Genomic DNA, 14,938 nt, shown 5'->3' on the forward strand with positions numbered 1-14,938 from the left:
TTTAAATAATTGGGATGCTATGGCATACAAAGTTGAGTAGCATTTTTATTTATTTATTTTTAAATAAATCTTTATTGTTCAGATATTACAAATGTGTTCTTCTTCCCTCCTCTCCCCCCCAATTGCTCCCTCCACCAGGTTCCCACCCCACCCTCTGTTCTTTCCCCATCCCCCATTGTCCTTGTCCATAGGTGCATAGTTTTTGTTCAGTCTCTTTCCGCACCCCCACCCCCTTTTCCCCGAGAATCGTCAGTCCACTCCCCTTCCATACCTCTGATTCTATTATATTCAACAGTTAATATTGTTCATCAGATTTTTTAATTCCCTTGGTTTTTTAGATTCACTTGTTGATAGTTACATATTTGTTGTTCATAATTTTTATCTTTATCTTCTTCCTCTTCTTAAATAACCCCCTTCAGAAATTCATATAATTCTGGTTTGGCGGTGATGAACTCCTTTAGCTTTTTTTTATTTGTGAAGTTCTTTATCTGGCCTTCAATTTTGAGTGATAGCTTTGCTGGGTAGAGTATTTTTGGCTGTAGGTTCTTGCTATTCATCACCTTGAATATTTCTTGCCATTCCCATCTGGCCTGCATGGTTTCTGTTGAGAAATCAGCTGCCAATCGTATGGGTGCTCCTTTATAGGTAACTACCTGCTTTTCTCTTGCTGCTTTTAATATTCTCTCTTCGTCTTTTGCTCTTGGAATTTTAATTATGATGTGTCTTGGTGTGGTCCTCCTTGGATTCCTTTTTTTGGGGGGTTCTGTGGGCTTCCTGGACTTGTAAGTCTATTTCTTTCCCCAGGTGGGGGAAGTTTTCTGTCATTATTTCTTTCAGTATGTTTTCAGTATCTTGCTCTCTCTCTTCTTCTGGGATCCCCATAATTCTAATGTTGGTTCGCTTGAAATTGTCCCAGAGGTTTCTTACACTATCTTCAACTTTTTGGATTCTCTTATCTTCTTGCTTCTGTGGAGGAGTGTCCTCTGGCTCTTTGTGTTCTAAGTCTTTGTCTTGATTTTTGCAATCTTCCAGTCTGTTTTTAGGACTCTGTGTAATATTTTTTATTTCAGACAATGTTTTCTTCATTTCTAGTTGATCCCTTATTATTTCTAGTTGCTCCCTTTTCATATCCTTATATGTCTCATTTATTTTATTGGCCTTTTTTTTTTTAGGATATTCTTGAATAATCTTTTAACTGTAGTTTTGAACTCAATATCCAATCTTTTCTTTTTCTCCATCTCCTTCCTTAGTGTCCTGCCTCTTGTCAGCATTTTAGTTGTTTCCCTTATTTGATGGAGTAGTTTTGTGTGCTAGGTGTTCTGGTAGAGCCCAGTAGCACAGCCTTTTCAGTTACCTGCGGTGGACAGTCTTGGTGTAGCCCTTGGTGGGCTGTGTGTGCAGTCTTGTTGTTAAGCCTTGCTTATTGTTGGTATCACTGGGAAGCGTTGATCTCCAAGCCAATTGGCTATGAGGATTAGCAGTGTCTCAGCTAGGAGGGCTTCTGTACTCCGCTTGGATGGGGCGGGGTCTCAGGGTGGCGCAGACAATCTTTGGTTCCCTGTCAGTCTCGCCTTAGAAAAGTCCTGTTCGCGGTGAGTTTCGGAAAATTGGTTGCAGGTGCGCACACCTCTTTGGTAAAGGCGCAGACAAGCTTTGGATTCTGGCCAGTCCCTCCTTAGAGAAAGCCAGCCTCTGCGAGAGCTTCTGTGCTCAGCTTGGATGGGGCGGAGTCTTGGGTTGGTGCAGACAAGCTTTGTTTTCCCTTCAACTCCTCCCCAAGTCCCATAGTAATGGCCTCTGGCTTCACACACTTCCGAGAGATCTCTGCCCACTCCCTGACAGTCTGGCCTCTCCCGGACTTGCTGTCTATCAGAGCAATAGGGTGATTCTGTTTTCCTCTCGAACAAGAAAGCCAGCCGCGTGTTAGCTGTCTGCCCTCTCTGCTCGCCAGGCGTAAGCCAGCAGCTAACTCAGCTGGGCCCACCCTCTCTGCATTCCGGGAGTAAGTCAGCAGCAATCTGGGTCTGGTCCTCTCTCTTCGCGCACCAGGAGTAAGCCAGCGCCTTTTTGCACGCACAGTTCTCCGTACCTTCACTGTTCCTGAGGTTCAGCGTGCCTTCTCTCTCCTTCCCAGATGGCAGAGCCTTCTCTCAGCTAGCCGTCCAGTGCTTTAGGGCAATGCCTCCCCTGTTTTCCAGTTCTAAATTCAAATTTGTTGTGGTAGGCTGCATTCGGGTGTCTACCCTATGCCACCATCTTGGTTTCTCTTGAGTAGCATTTTTAGAAAAACCTGCATCATGAATACTTTCCCATTTATTTAAATATTTTTTGAGAATACTATTTTTAATGTCTGCATAATTTTCTCCTGGATGGAAACACCAAATGTGTTAGAAATTTGAACAGTTCCTGGAATTTAAATTGCTCATAAGTGGCATTCATCCTGAGATTTAAAGTGGCAAAAGCTTATGTGTGCAAGCATATTAATTTATAATCAAGACATGCCAATTAATTTCTCTTAATATGTGTCTGCCCTATCCCTTTGTTTCTAAGATCTAGATCAGAAATTAGGATTTATGGCTCCTGGAGATAAAATGGTGATGATAGTATCCTTTGATTCAATCATCACTCCCACATTAAGATATGTGGGAAATTTCAGAGAAATCCAATAGAAGAGATGGCAAAAATGACTGCTGAGCGTTCACAGGCTCCTCTGACTTCCAAATTGAGAGCTCTTTTTGGGCTTATAGGTATTTGGGTGACTAGTGGAAGTTAGGAAAATAAATTGTTGAAAACCAACTTTTTAAAGAAATGGTGTTGTTTGGGAAGTATTCTCTTGGATTTTTATTTATGAGTTTATTTGCCCTTTAATTTTCCTTTTCCAATTTTTTTCTTTCTCCTTTTTTAGTTTATTTTTATATGTTCCCATACAAAAATTATTTTCTAGGACATGCCCTCTATTTATCTGAGATCATTTTATCACGTGCAGATGTGCAGGCCAGATCTATTGTCAGCTGTCTTACTGGGGTCAAAGTCATCCAAACATAAATACTCTTGGTCTCTTGCTTTTCTCCTACCCTTTGTGTGTCCCCTTCTTTGTTTTTTGGGGCTGTTTGTTCCATCTGCCCTCTTCCTTGGCTTTCTTGGTCATAGTGTTCCTTTTTTATTTAGTGCTACCGCTGTTCCTTTTCATGCTATTGTGCTTTGGTGTTCTGTACTACTTCCCCGCCCCATCCCCTCTCTTTTCTTGTTGTATATTTAATGTGTTTCACCTTGGCTCTGCTCATTCATGCTCCTGAAATTCTACAGAAGCTTCTCACGCATCCTCTGTAGACTTTCAGGAGAGCAGAGAAATATAAAGGGAAGGGAAGAATAGGTGTTGTAGTCACTGATGGAGCAGCAACTTCAAATGTAGATTCACTTAGAAAAGGGAATAACTGAAGAAGGAAATTTCCCTAACGTGGTCCTCCCATTAAGACGTTCCCTGACTTCAGTCCAGAGATTCAGCATTTTCAAAGAAGTCCTTTATATTAGGCTGATCCTCCAAGTATGATTATTAATGGAGCCACATCCAATTTTCCCCATGAATGGAACCGACTATGCTAGCTAGCTACTGGTAATGGAGGCGGGGTGGGCATTAATTCTAGAAGGCAGTTTAAAGCCACTTTGAAATGGTTTTAAAAATTTCATACACATGATTTTCCTTGATACTTCCTATGATAAAATGATTATTCAAGCTCTCTTACCCAAGCTTTCAGGAAGAGAGGGTCAGAGAGTCAATATGACATGCCATATACTTGGTCAAATGCTGAGAACTTATAGGTGAGTGGAACTTACAGTAACTGTCTGGTCGTATTATAACACAGAATTGTGGGAACCCTTAACACGACCCGTATGATTAGGGCCCACTCAGGGTCTGGTTTCTGAAGGAGGCCACACACTAAAATGAAGAGAGAGACTAGAAAAGAGTTAATTTGGGATAAATGGGGGGCCAGGCGGGAGTCAACCTCTAGTGGCAATACTCTCTAATCTTTGGCCTTGCTATCCCTTTTATTGAGGCTGCTATGGGATACACCCATTACCCTTAAGCAGCTTTGGGAAACACCCATAGGCAGGTAATAAGCAGATTATCATATCAGTAAGGATTTACATGATTACAAGATGGGGAAGTTGCCTCAGTTACTATTGTCTCAATTAGATAGGGTGTGGTTGGCTCTGACCTTTCAGAGCTTCAAGGCTGACCAGCCTCTTTCTATTAGTGAGACAATGATTGGTTTCCGGCACAGAATTTGCATTCTTTTATCAGTTCATTCATTTGTTTATGTAATGTGAATGAACATAGTCTGTCCTTGATCTCAAGTAGTTTATTGCCTAACTGTTGCTTTAAATAAGGGGTTTGCAAACTCCCATTTTATATATAGAAAAAATGTCCTATAAAAACCATTACATATGGTATGTAAGATTCCATATTGATTCAAAATGTTTTAAAAAACCAAGGGCTTTAAAAAACAGTGGTCCCATCTACTATAATTGGAACATTGTATTGGATGATTTCTAAAGCTCCTTTCGATTATTTAAAAGATTGTTTTCTTATTTTATTTATGTCTCATTTATCAGTTGCTCTCCATCAATGAGTCATATACCTTAAAAGCATTTACATAACTCAGACAAGATAAAATTATAATTTTCATACCAAAATATCACATTTTCTTTTTAGTTATAACAGGTGCCCCCAAATGGTAGTGGATATATAGTCTGGGTTTGTCCTTATAGATTCATGTAATTTTGGGGGACTTTGATTTATATATATAAAAGGCTAATATACAAAGTGTCCCCTTGGGAATTCAACCGGGAGAACGGGAGTTCAATTGCTTGCTATGATGTGCACTGACCAACAGGGGGTGACACAGAACATGGTGGGCTACCAGCAGTGGTGATAGGGTGCCTCATGAGGGGGTGAGGGAAAGAGGAGGTGGGGAGGCAGGGGAACTTGATCAGCCCTGATTGCCAGCCAGATCTACGGACCCTACCCATGCATGAATTTCATGCACCAGGCCTCCAGTATCTAAATAATTCACATTTCTTAATAATTGGATATTTAAATCAAAAGTCTGTTATTATCTTTGCACAGTCTGAAACAAACTACTTCGTTGATATGATCAGTATGTTTTCACATTCCATATGTTTGAAAATACTAATTACCTAATTAAGTTACAAAAAATAATTATATTTTAAATAAAATTAATGTTGGTAGAGAGATTAAAATAATAATTATATTATATTATATTATATTATATTATATTATTCAGGTTAGAAGAGATGCAAAAGAAAAGAACCTCATACATTTTCTTATACCCGTCTTTTCTCTTGGATACCACACTGGAATTTCCTTTAGCACCTGCAGAGTATCTGAGTACTTCACATTTTTAGCAACTGTTGTCACCTCAAAATCTTGTTGTGACAAATAAATGTTGGCTGAAAGAGGGTATAGAAGAATGTGGATCAGCTTTGAACAGTTCAGAAGTTAGGCTCAAAGTATAGAGCTATCAAATCTTACTAGTGATGTTTGGCTCTAGTAAATATAACAGAAGGGACAGTAAAGAAGGATAAATAGATTTTTCCCCCCATATTAATAGTGACAAAATATAATTGAGTCAAAAATTAAAAATTAGTCGTCCTTTATATAGTAATGATTTAAAAATTAGAGTAAAATTCAATATACTTAATATGCAATGAAGAGAAGAGGCAACAGGAAAGTATGATTTTTTCCTTTCAAAGGCTCCCTTTTGTATGTTGGATTGGAACACCTCCTGTACCTCTAATGATGTACTGATCAGTGTTGTTCAAGGGAATGGTTGGCAAAGAAATTTATATAGGAATTTAAATTTAACTAGAATTGTTTTATTTTAAAAATATATATATTTATTAATTTCAGATGAGAAGGGAGAGGGAGAGAGATAGAAGCATCAATGATGACAGAGAATCATTGATCACCTGCCTTCTACAGGTCCCACACTGGGGATGGAGCCTGAAACTTTGGCATGTGCTCTGACCAGGAATTGAACCATACACTCCTGGTTCTTAGGTCAATGCTCAACCACTGAGACATGCCAGCCAGGCTAACTAAAATTGTTTTAGACATACATAAAAACACATGTTTTTGCTTGTATATATTTTCCATTTAAGATATGCTTTAAATTTACTATTAGCAATCTGTTGTGTTTTTTCAAAAAACTCAGCATATTTTATTTTAAGCTTTTATGTTAAGAATGGTTTATATCACCCCTCCATATATATATACAAAAGCCTAAGCAACCATTACAACGAAACAACCTGAACAACTAGTCGTTACGATGCGTAATGACCATCAGGGGGCAGATGCTCAACACAGGAGCTGCCCTAGACCCCAATTGCCAATGGGGCCTGCTGGCCAACCTCCCAGTCCTTCCACACAGCCAGCAGGCCCTGATCACCTGATCAGAGTCAGACCCCCGAGCTGGAACAGGGAACTGGGGGTGGGTGGCGGTGGATGCGGCCCCTTTCTTGGGGGAGTGAAGTGTGGTGAGGACCGGCTCCCTTCTTGGGGCTGATGGCCAACCTCCTGGGTCCCTCGCCCCTGTTTCTCCCCCTGGCTGGCAGTTCCCAATCACCTGATTGGGGCTGGGCCCTAGGCTGAGATGTGGAACCAGGAGTGTGTGGCAGTGGTCACAGGCTGTGAGGGAAGGAGAAAGGGGAGAGGCGGGGAGTTAGGGGGGTGGGGAACCTGATTAGTCCTGATCACTTCCCAGGCCTTGGGACCCCATCCATGCACACTTTTCGTGCACCAGGCCTCTAGTTAGCTAATAAAAATGGATAGGGTCATGGACAAAGCACCCTTAGACTATGAACTCTACGAGTAATATATTTAACAATAATCTGAATTTGAAAAGCCAAATGATTGGGTTCTGATAAACAAGGTTCCTTCATTAAAATAGTATATATTGTCAAATACATTGGGAAGTGTTTTTGCCGGTTATGTAATTCAGGCTCCAAGATGAATTTTGCATCAAAATTATAAGTGTTGTCTACCTACACAAGTTACTATGGAACTTCTCCCTTCTGTTAATTATTATCTGTGTAGTACAGATCTAAGTCTCTCACTAATAGTGCTTAGCTTAGATCTATAATAGAAGATATAGGTTTCAATTTGGGCTTCCCTGTTTACTGACCATGTGACACTGAGAAAATCCATTCGTCTTAGTCTTCAGATTCTCATATGTGAAATGAAACAGTATCATTCTACCTAATTGATAGAGTTGTGAGAATCAAATAGAATTACTAAAGAGAATGAATAAAATAACTCTGGATACTGTAAACACCCCAAGTAAGTTAATAATACAAATAAGGTAGAAAAAGTAACAAATACTTCTTAATAGAACATTTTCTTATTTTTTTAAATTAATACAAAGTGAAATTACTGGCATAAAATATGTGTGGGAAACATAAATATGGAATATGATTCTATAGATGTTCATTCCCTTCCTCACCTCTCTGCCTAGTTAACTCAGTCTTTCTCTGAATGTGAACTGCTTTTCTCTTCCACATGTACCCCATTATAGTGGTTAATCATGCTCTTCTCCCATTATACAGTCTTTATTTTTAAAATTTATCCTTTTTGTTGATAGTATTACAAATATCCCGTTTGTTTTATCAATAGTTTGTTTCCCCCACTGACTCCCCTCCACCCCACACCAGTTCCTCTGAGGCCTTCACCATACTGTGTCCATGGGTTATGTATATCTATACTAATAATAGCCTAGGTAGTCATCACACCCTCATGCATCATGCTCTAATGTCGTCACAAGATGGCCATCACAAGATGGCCATCACAAGATGGCCACATGCACAGCAGAGGTGGAGCCTGACAGAGGAGACAGGTCGTGGCAGGGAAGGGCAGTTGTGGGCGATCAGGCCAGCAGGGGAGGGCGGTTGTGGGAGATCAGGCTGGTAGGCAGAAGTGGTTAGGAGCAATCAAGCAGGCAAGTGGTTAGAAGCCAGCAGTCCCAGATTGTGAGGGGGATGTCTGACTGCCGGTTTAGGCCCAATCAGATCAGGCTTAAAGTGGCAGACAAACATCCCCTGAGGGGTCCCAGATTGGAGAGGGTGCAGGCCAAGCTGAGGGACGCCCCCCCTCCCATGCATAAATTTTATGCATCGAGCCTCTAGTATGCATATAAGTTCCCTGGTTAATCTCTCCTCCAAACCCTCCTACCCCGCCTTCTCTATGAGATTCAGTCTGTTCCATGCTTCTGTGTCTCCGGCTCTATTTTGTTCATCAGTTTATTTTGTTTATTAGAGTCCATGTATAAGTGAGATCATGTGATACACATCTCTCTCTCACTGGCTTATTTCCATGCTGTTGCAAATGGTAAGAGTTCCTTCATTTTTATAGCTGAGTAATATTCCATTGTCCAAATGTACCACAGCTTTTTTATCCAGTCACCAATGATGGACACTTGGGTTGTTTCCAGATTTTAGCTATTGTAAATTGAGCTGCTGTAAACATAGGGGTGCATATATTTTTTTCTGATTGCTGTTGCAGGTTTCTTAGGATATATTCCTTTGCTGTTGCAGGTTTCTTAGGATATATTCCTAATAGTGGGGTCACTGGGTCAAATGGGAGTTCCATTTTTAATTTTTTGAGGAAACTCTATACTTTTTTCCACAATGAATGCACCAGTTTGCATTCCCACTAGCAGTGTACTAGGGTTCCCTTTTCTCCATATTCTCGCCAACACTTGTCATTTGTTGACTTGTTGATGACAGCCATTCTGACAAGTGTGAGGTGGTACTTAATTTGCATCTCCATTATGCACTCATAATGCTCATTAGAATTCTTCCACAAAGCATATATCATCATTTGTGTGTGTGTGTGTGTGTGTGTGTGTGTGTGTGTGTGTGTATTTTTTATTGAATAATATTTTTAGAGAGAGAGAAAGGAAGAAACATTGATTTGTTGTTCCACTTATTTATGCATTCTTTGCCTGGTCTTTGAACCTGAAACCTCTGTGTACCAGGACCATGCTCTAACCAACTGAGCTACCTGGCCAGGGCTCATCCTTTGTAATATCTACAGGTCATGTATTTGATCATCTATCCAGGCAAATCATAAGCTTCATGAGAGTAGGTACTTCTTTTGTTCATATACCTGAACACCAACACAGTATGTGGCACCAAAACACCATAGACTGATTATTGAATAAAAGTTTCCCCTGTTAATGTATTTATATGAATCAACTTGAATCCAAAATAAAAAATTGGGTTCAGGACTGTTAAAAAACTCAGCAAGGGGGAATCAGCAGAGATAAAAGTGTAGTCAGTCATTCTACTTGAACTTGGATTAACTGTGTTTGTTTTAAACCCCTATGCAGATTGTCATCTTTGAGGTCCTAGATTCAAAGTATATTAGATTCTTTTAATATTACATGAAAAGGATTCTGGTTTTATTGTTATTTATTGAACTACAACCAGTCATCTAAATGTTGAAAATCTTCTGGTTGTAAATAAATTTTTACTCAATTTTGCTTTATTTATTTATAAAGCAATCCCTTGAAGTAGAATTACATTTCCAGAGAGAAAGCTATATCTTTAAACTTTTAGTTTTTCACTTGAGCTGTGCTTATTTATATGAGCACATTTTCAGATTTATTTATTTATGTAAATATATTTTATTAATTTTTTTTCAGAGAGGAAGGGAGGGATAGAGAGTTAGAAACATTGATGAGAGAGAAACATCGATCAGCTGTCTCCTGCACACCCCCTACTGGGACCTGCAACCAAGTACATGCCCTTGACCAGAATTGAACCTGGGACCCTTCAGTCATCAGGCCAATGCTCTATCCACTGAGCCACACCAGTCAGGCACATTTTCAGATTTATTGAGGCCACGCCACAGTGCATTCACAGGATTGCTTCGGGGACTTAGCACAGGACCCAGAGGCTTACGAGTTCCTGTCACAGTTCCTCACTTGGCACATAACTTCTCTGTGGCCTTGTGCCAGTCATTATGCACTTCTGAACATTAATGCCCCAGTCATGTAATTGGGATTATAATACGTGTCTCTCCCTGCCTCACTTGAATGGTGAGAGGATTAATAAATAGACTGGCTTGATCTTGCTGGTGAGAAAGAACTAAATCACTTGCTTTTTAAGGGTTTCATTAACTCTTGGAAGCTTGTAGCTATTTAGTGCTTGGAAAAGATGATTTACTAAATGACCCCAGGTTAGCCTCAAAGAAGTAATGCACTTCTCAAAAGTGATCAGTTGTTCACTTTGTGCTGGCAAGAGCAGGAACCCAACCTTCTATAACACTGTACAGGGGTAGAGTTCATAAACATGCACAATAGTTAAATTACTTTGTTAATAACTTATAAAAATAATGGTTGATGTTTAGGTTATTTTTTATTCCTAATTATTTTTTTTGAGGGAGTGGATATTAAAACAAGTTCTGAAAATCACATTTGTTTTCATCATAGCAATATTTGTTTAATCAAACCTCCCCCTTCCCCCACACACATACACACAGAGTCTTTATATATTTTTATTAAAAATCTTTTATATTGGTTTCAGAGAGGAAGGGAGAAAGAGAGAGAGATAGAAATCTCAATGATGAGAGAGAATCATTGATAGGCTTCCTCCTGCACATTCCAACCTGGGGATTGAGCCTGCAACCCTGGCATGTGCCCTGACTGGGAATCGAACCAGTGACCTCCTGGTTTCTGAGTTGAAGCTCAATTGCTGAGCCACACCAGGCTGGGCGATATAATTTTTAAGTTAACTGACATAACTACCATGTAAAAGTCTTTAAAACATGTTTGTGTTAAAAAAAAAAAAAAAAGAAGTCCCCATACTTGGAAGGTTTAGAAAGTACCATCCAATTATAAAAATTTGACTATATTTAGAATCCAAGTCTGGCTACATTGAGCATTGTTCTCCCTATTTATAACAAGATCTAAGATAACATTTTGAATTTCCCCCAATGTTTCTATCTCTTCTATTTTATTAACATTTTACCACCTTGGTAGAACTAAATCTAGAGAGCAGGTATGAGAGAGAGAGAGAGAGAGAGAGAGAGAGAGAGAGAGAGAGAGAGAGAGAGAGAGAGAGAGAGAGAGAGAGAGAGAGAGAAAGAGAGAGAGAGAGAGAAACATCAGTTTGTTGTTCCACTTACTTATGCATTCACTGGTTGATCCTTCTTTTTTTTAAAGAAATATATTTTTATTGATTTTCCACAGAGAGAAAGGGAGAGGGATAGAGAGTCAGAAATGTTGATGAGAGAGAAACATTGACCAGCTGCTTCCTGCACACCTCCCACCAAGGGTGCACCCACAAACAATGTTCATGCCCTTGACTAGAATCGAACCTGGGACCCTTCAGTCCACGGACTGACACTCTATCCACTGAGTCAAACTGGTTTCAACTACTGGTTGATTCTTCTATGTGCCCTGAACAAGGATTATACCTGCAACCTTGGCGTATCAGGACCATGCATAACCAACTGAGCTACCTTGCCAGAGTTCTTTTTTATTTTTATTTTTATTTTTTATTATTACAGTTTAAATTTTATATTATTTTGTATTAGTTTCAGGTGTGTTACATAGTGGTTAGTCAATCATATACTTTAAATATTTTCCTCCTGATATTTCCAGTACCTATCTGGCACCATATATAGTTATTACAATACTTGAGGCTCGGTGCACAAAATTCATGCCCTGGCCTGCCCCTCTCACAGTCTGGGAGCCCTCAAGGGATGTCCTACTGACGGCTTAGGCCTACGCCACATTCTGGCTGCAGTGGTTTGGAGCACGCCCCCCTGAGCAGGTCCATGAGTCTGCTGGCATCTTGCTCCCAGGGTAGGTGGTGCTGCATGTCTGCCTGTGAACCCTTGGGTGAGTGGCCTCAGAGCTGGGTAGCACCAGGGCTGGGGCCATGGCTGCTCAGAGCCCATCCTCAGTCCTGGTATGTGGTGTGTGTCCGCTGGGGCTTGGGGAATGCTCTAAGCTGATTGTGATGTCCCAGCCTCACTTGCATATTTCTCTCTTTCTTTTTTTTTTCCTTTTTTCTTTTTTTTAAAATATATTTTATTGATTTTTCACAGAGAGGAAGAGAGAGGGATAGAGAATTAGAAACATCGATGAGAGAGAATCATCGATCAGCTGCCTCTTGCACACCCCCCACTGGGGATGTGCCCACAACCAAGGTACATGCCCTTGCCCGGAATCGAACCCGGGACCTTTCAGTCCACAGGCCGACGCTCTATCCACTGAGCCAAACCAGTCCCGGCTCTCTCTTTCTTTCTTTTTTAAAAAAAAATATTTTATTGATTTTTTACAGAGAGGAAAGAAGAGGGATAGAGAGTTAGAAACATTGATGAGAGAGAAACATCGATCAGCTGCCTCTTGCACACCCCCTACTGGGGATGTGCCTGCAACCAAGGTACATGACCTTAATGATAATCGAACCCAGGACCCTTCAGTCTGCAAGCCAATGCTCTATCCACTGAGCCAAACCGGTTTCGGCAATATTTCTCTCTTATTGTATAGGACTGGAGGTCTGGTGCACAAAATTTATGCAGGTTGGTGGTTGGGGGGGGGGTGTCCCTCAGCCCAGCCTGCACCCTCTCCAATCTGAGACCCCTCTCACAGTCCAGGACTGCGGGCTCCCAACTGCTCTCCTGGTTGCCTTCCTGATTGCCCCTAACTGGTTCTGCCTGCCAGCCTGATCACCCCCTAACCACTCCCATGCCAATCTGATTGATGTCTAAATGCTCCCCTGCCAGCCTATTTGCCACCAATTTCCCTCCTCTGCCAGCGTGGGCACCCCTAACTGCCCTCCCCTGCAGGGTTGATCACCTTCAACTGTCCTCCCTTGCAGGCCTGGTCCCTCTCAACTGCCCTCCCTTGCAGGCCTAGTGCTTCCCAATTGTCCTCCCCTGCTGGCCATCTTGTGTCCATATAGGGTAGAATCTTTGACCACATGGGGACAGCCATCTTGTGTGTTGGAGTGATGGTCAATCTGCATATTACTCTTTTATTAGATAGAATAGAGGCCTGGTGCATGGGTGGATGCCAGCAGGTTTGCCCTGAAGGGTGTCCAGGATCAGGGTAGGGGTTCCCTTGGGCTGTGGGGCAGCCTGAGCAAGGGGCCTGTGATGGTTTGCAGGCCAGCCACACCCCCTGGTGACCCAAGTGGAGGCCCTGGTATCTGTAATTTATTTACCTTCAACAATTGAAACTTTGTAGCCTGGAGTAGAGCCAAGCCTCCTGCTTGCTCGTGGTGGCAGCCGTTTCTATTGTGGTTCATGTATTTTCTATAATTGAAACTTTGTAGCCTGGAGTGGAGGCCTGGGCCAGCAAGGGTGTGGAAAGCTTTGCTTCTTCCATTGCCAGGGGCAACCCTAGCCTGCTCTCTTCAGCTTCGTGGCTGCCACCATTTCTGTTTGGATTTATTTACCTTCTATAATTGAAACTTTGAGTGGAGGCCTAGGACGGCAAGGGCAGGCAGAAAGCTTGGCTTCCTCCATTGCCTGGGAAACCCAAGCCTCTCTCCTGCTTTCTGTGGCTGTAGCCATCTTGGTTGGGTTTATTTGCATACTCGCTCTGATTGGCTGATGGGCATGGCTGATGGGCATGGCTGGTGGGCGTAGCGGAGGTATGGTCAATTTGCATATTACTCCTTTATTAGGTAGGATTATTGACTAAATTTCCTGTGCTGTATTTTACATCCTTATGTCTATGTCTGTACTTCTCAATCCCTGCACCTTTTTTACTCTGTCTCCCAATACCCCTCCTCTCTGAGAACCATCAGTCTGAAAGATGTACATTTTCATCTTCAAATCTAATTGCAAATTTATCCTAATACGTTTTGGAAATACATTATTTCCTGTGCCTAAAACACCCTTGCCCTTTCTGCTCTTTCATACTCTATTCAAGGACCACCTACTCTAGTAAGCTTTCCCTAACTCTAGATTTGAGTTGTCTCTTATCCCTTGTTTCATATACAGTAAATCCATATTCGTCTCGAGCAGTATTTAAAATACTATGAATGTTAGTTCCCTACCTTTCTCATCCACTAACTGTAGGTCTCAGCCACTGGAGTTCTCAGGCATTTTTTTAAAAATCTCTATAACTCTGGATTTAGTGTGTAGTCAGCATTCAATAAATAATTACTGATTCAATAAATAAAATTGTATTTATTTCCTTCTGTTAGTATCTCAAATGTATTACCCATTGTGCTTTGGATCATAACTTAGGTCATAACTCTTATTCCTGCCTCTCCTTTACAAATGGGCTTCTGTGTAAATTATTGAGCAGCAACTCTATTGCAAATCTTCTTTCAGGATCTTTCATGTTCTCCAAAGGAGCCATTCTATTTTTATAGTTTTACTGAGCATTTCTACCTCACCACTTTGATTTCCCACTTAAAGTCTTCCTGATTACAGCTGTAAATTTCTGCACAAACATGTTGATTCTTCCAGTTCTTGTGCGATGAGTATTTTTTTTTTGTCCCAACTCAAGATTTTGTTGATATCTGAAACAATCTCAAAAATTGAATTTGCTTTTCCCATACTCAAGTATTGTATTATATAAAAATACAACCTGGGATCCCAAAGTTTCTAATTTCCTGTTTGCATAGATACTTTGTAGACCACCCTTGATTTATTTTTTAATTGTTCAGTTACAGTTTATATTCATTATTCTGTATTCATTTCAGATATATAACAAAATGGTTAGAAAATCATGTATTTTACAGAATAGTCCCCCTGCTGCTTCAAATATCCACACGGCCCCGTACATAGTTATTATTAACTATGTTCCCTGACTGTAATCTGTATTTTGTGTGACTGTTCTGTAACTACCAATTTGTACTGCGTGATGCTTTCACTTTTCCCCTAGCCCCACAA

At 40.8% G+C, this 14,938-nt stretch overlaps 1 protein-coding gene and 1 pseudogene across 3 annotated transcripts in view; one reads left to right on the forward strand and one right to left on the reverse strand.

The window, feature by feature from the left end:
• SLC44A5 (solute carrier family 44 member 5) overlaps positions 1-14,938 on the forward strand; it is a 311,252-nt gene that overhangs the window by 87,299 nt on the left and 209,015 nt on the right. The gene's annotated exons all lie outside the window — the stretch shown is intronic.
• LOC311617451 overlaps positions 1-14,938 on the reverse strand; it is a 29,176-nt pseudogene that overhangs the window by 1,980 nt on the left and 12,258 nt on the right. The window contains exon 2 of the transcript in view: positions 5,373-5,472. The product of the transcript in view is annotated as an uncharacterized misc_RNA (transcript). The remainder of the gene's footprint in view (positions 1-5,372; positions 5,473-14,938) is intronic.

This window comes from Pipistrellus hanaki (genome assembly GCF_964339955.1).
Source record: "Pipistrellus hanaki genome assembly, chromosome: 2".
Classification (NCBI taxonomy): Eukaryota; Metazoa; Chordata; class Mammalia; order Chiroptera; family Vespertilionidae; genus Pipistrellus; species Pipistrellus hanaki.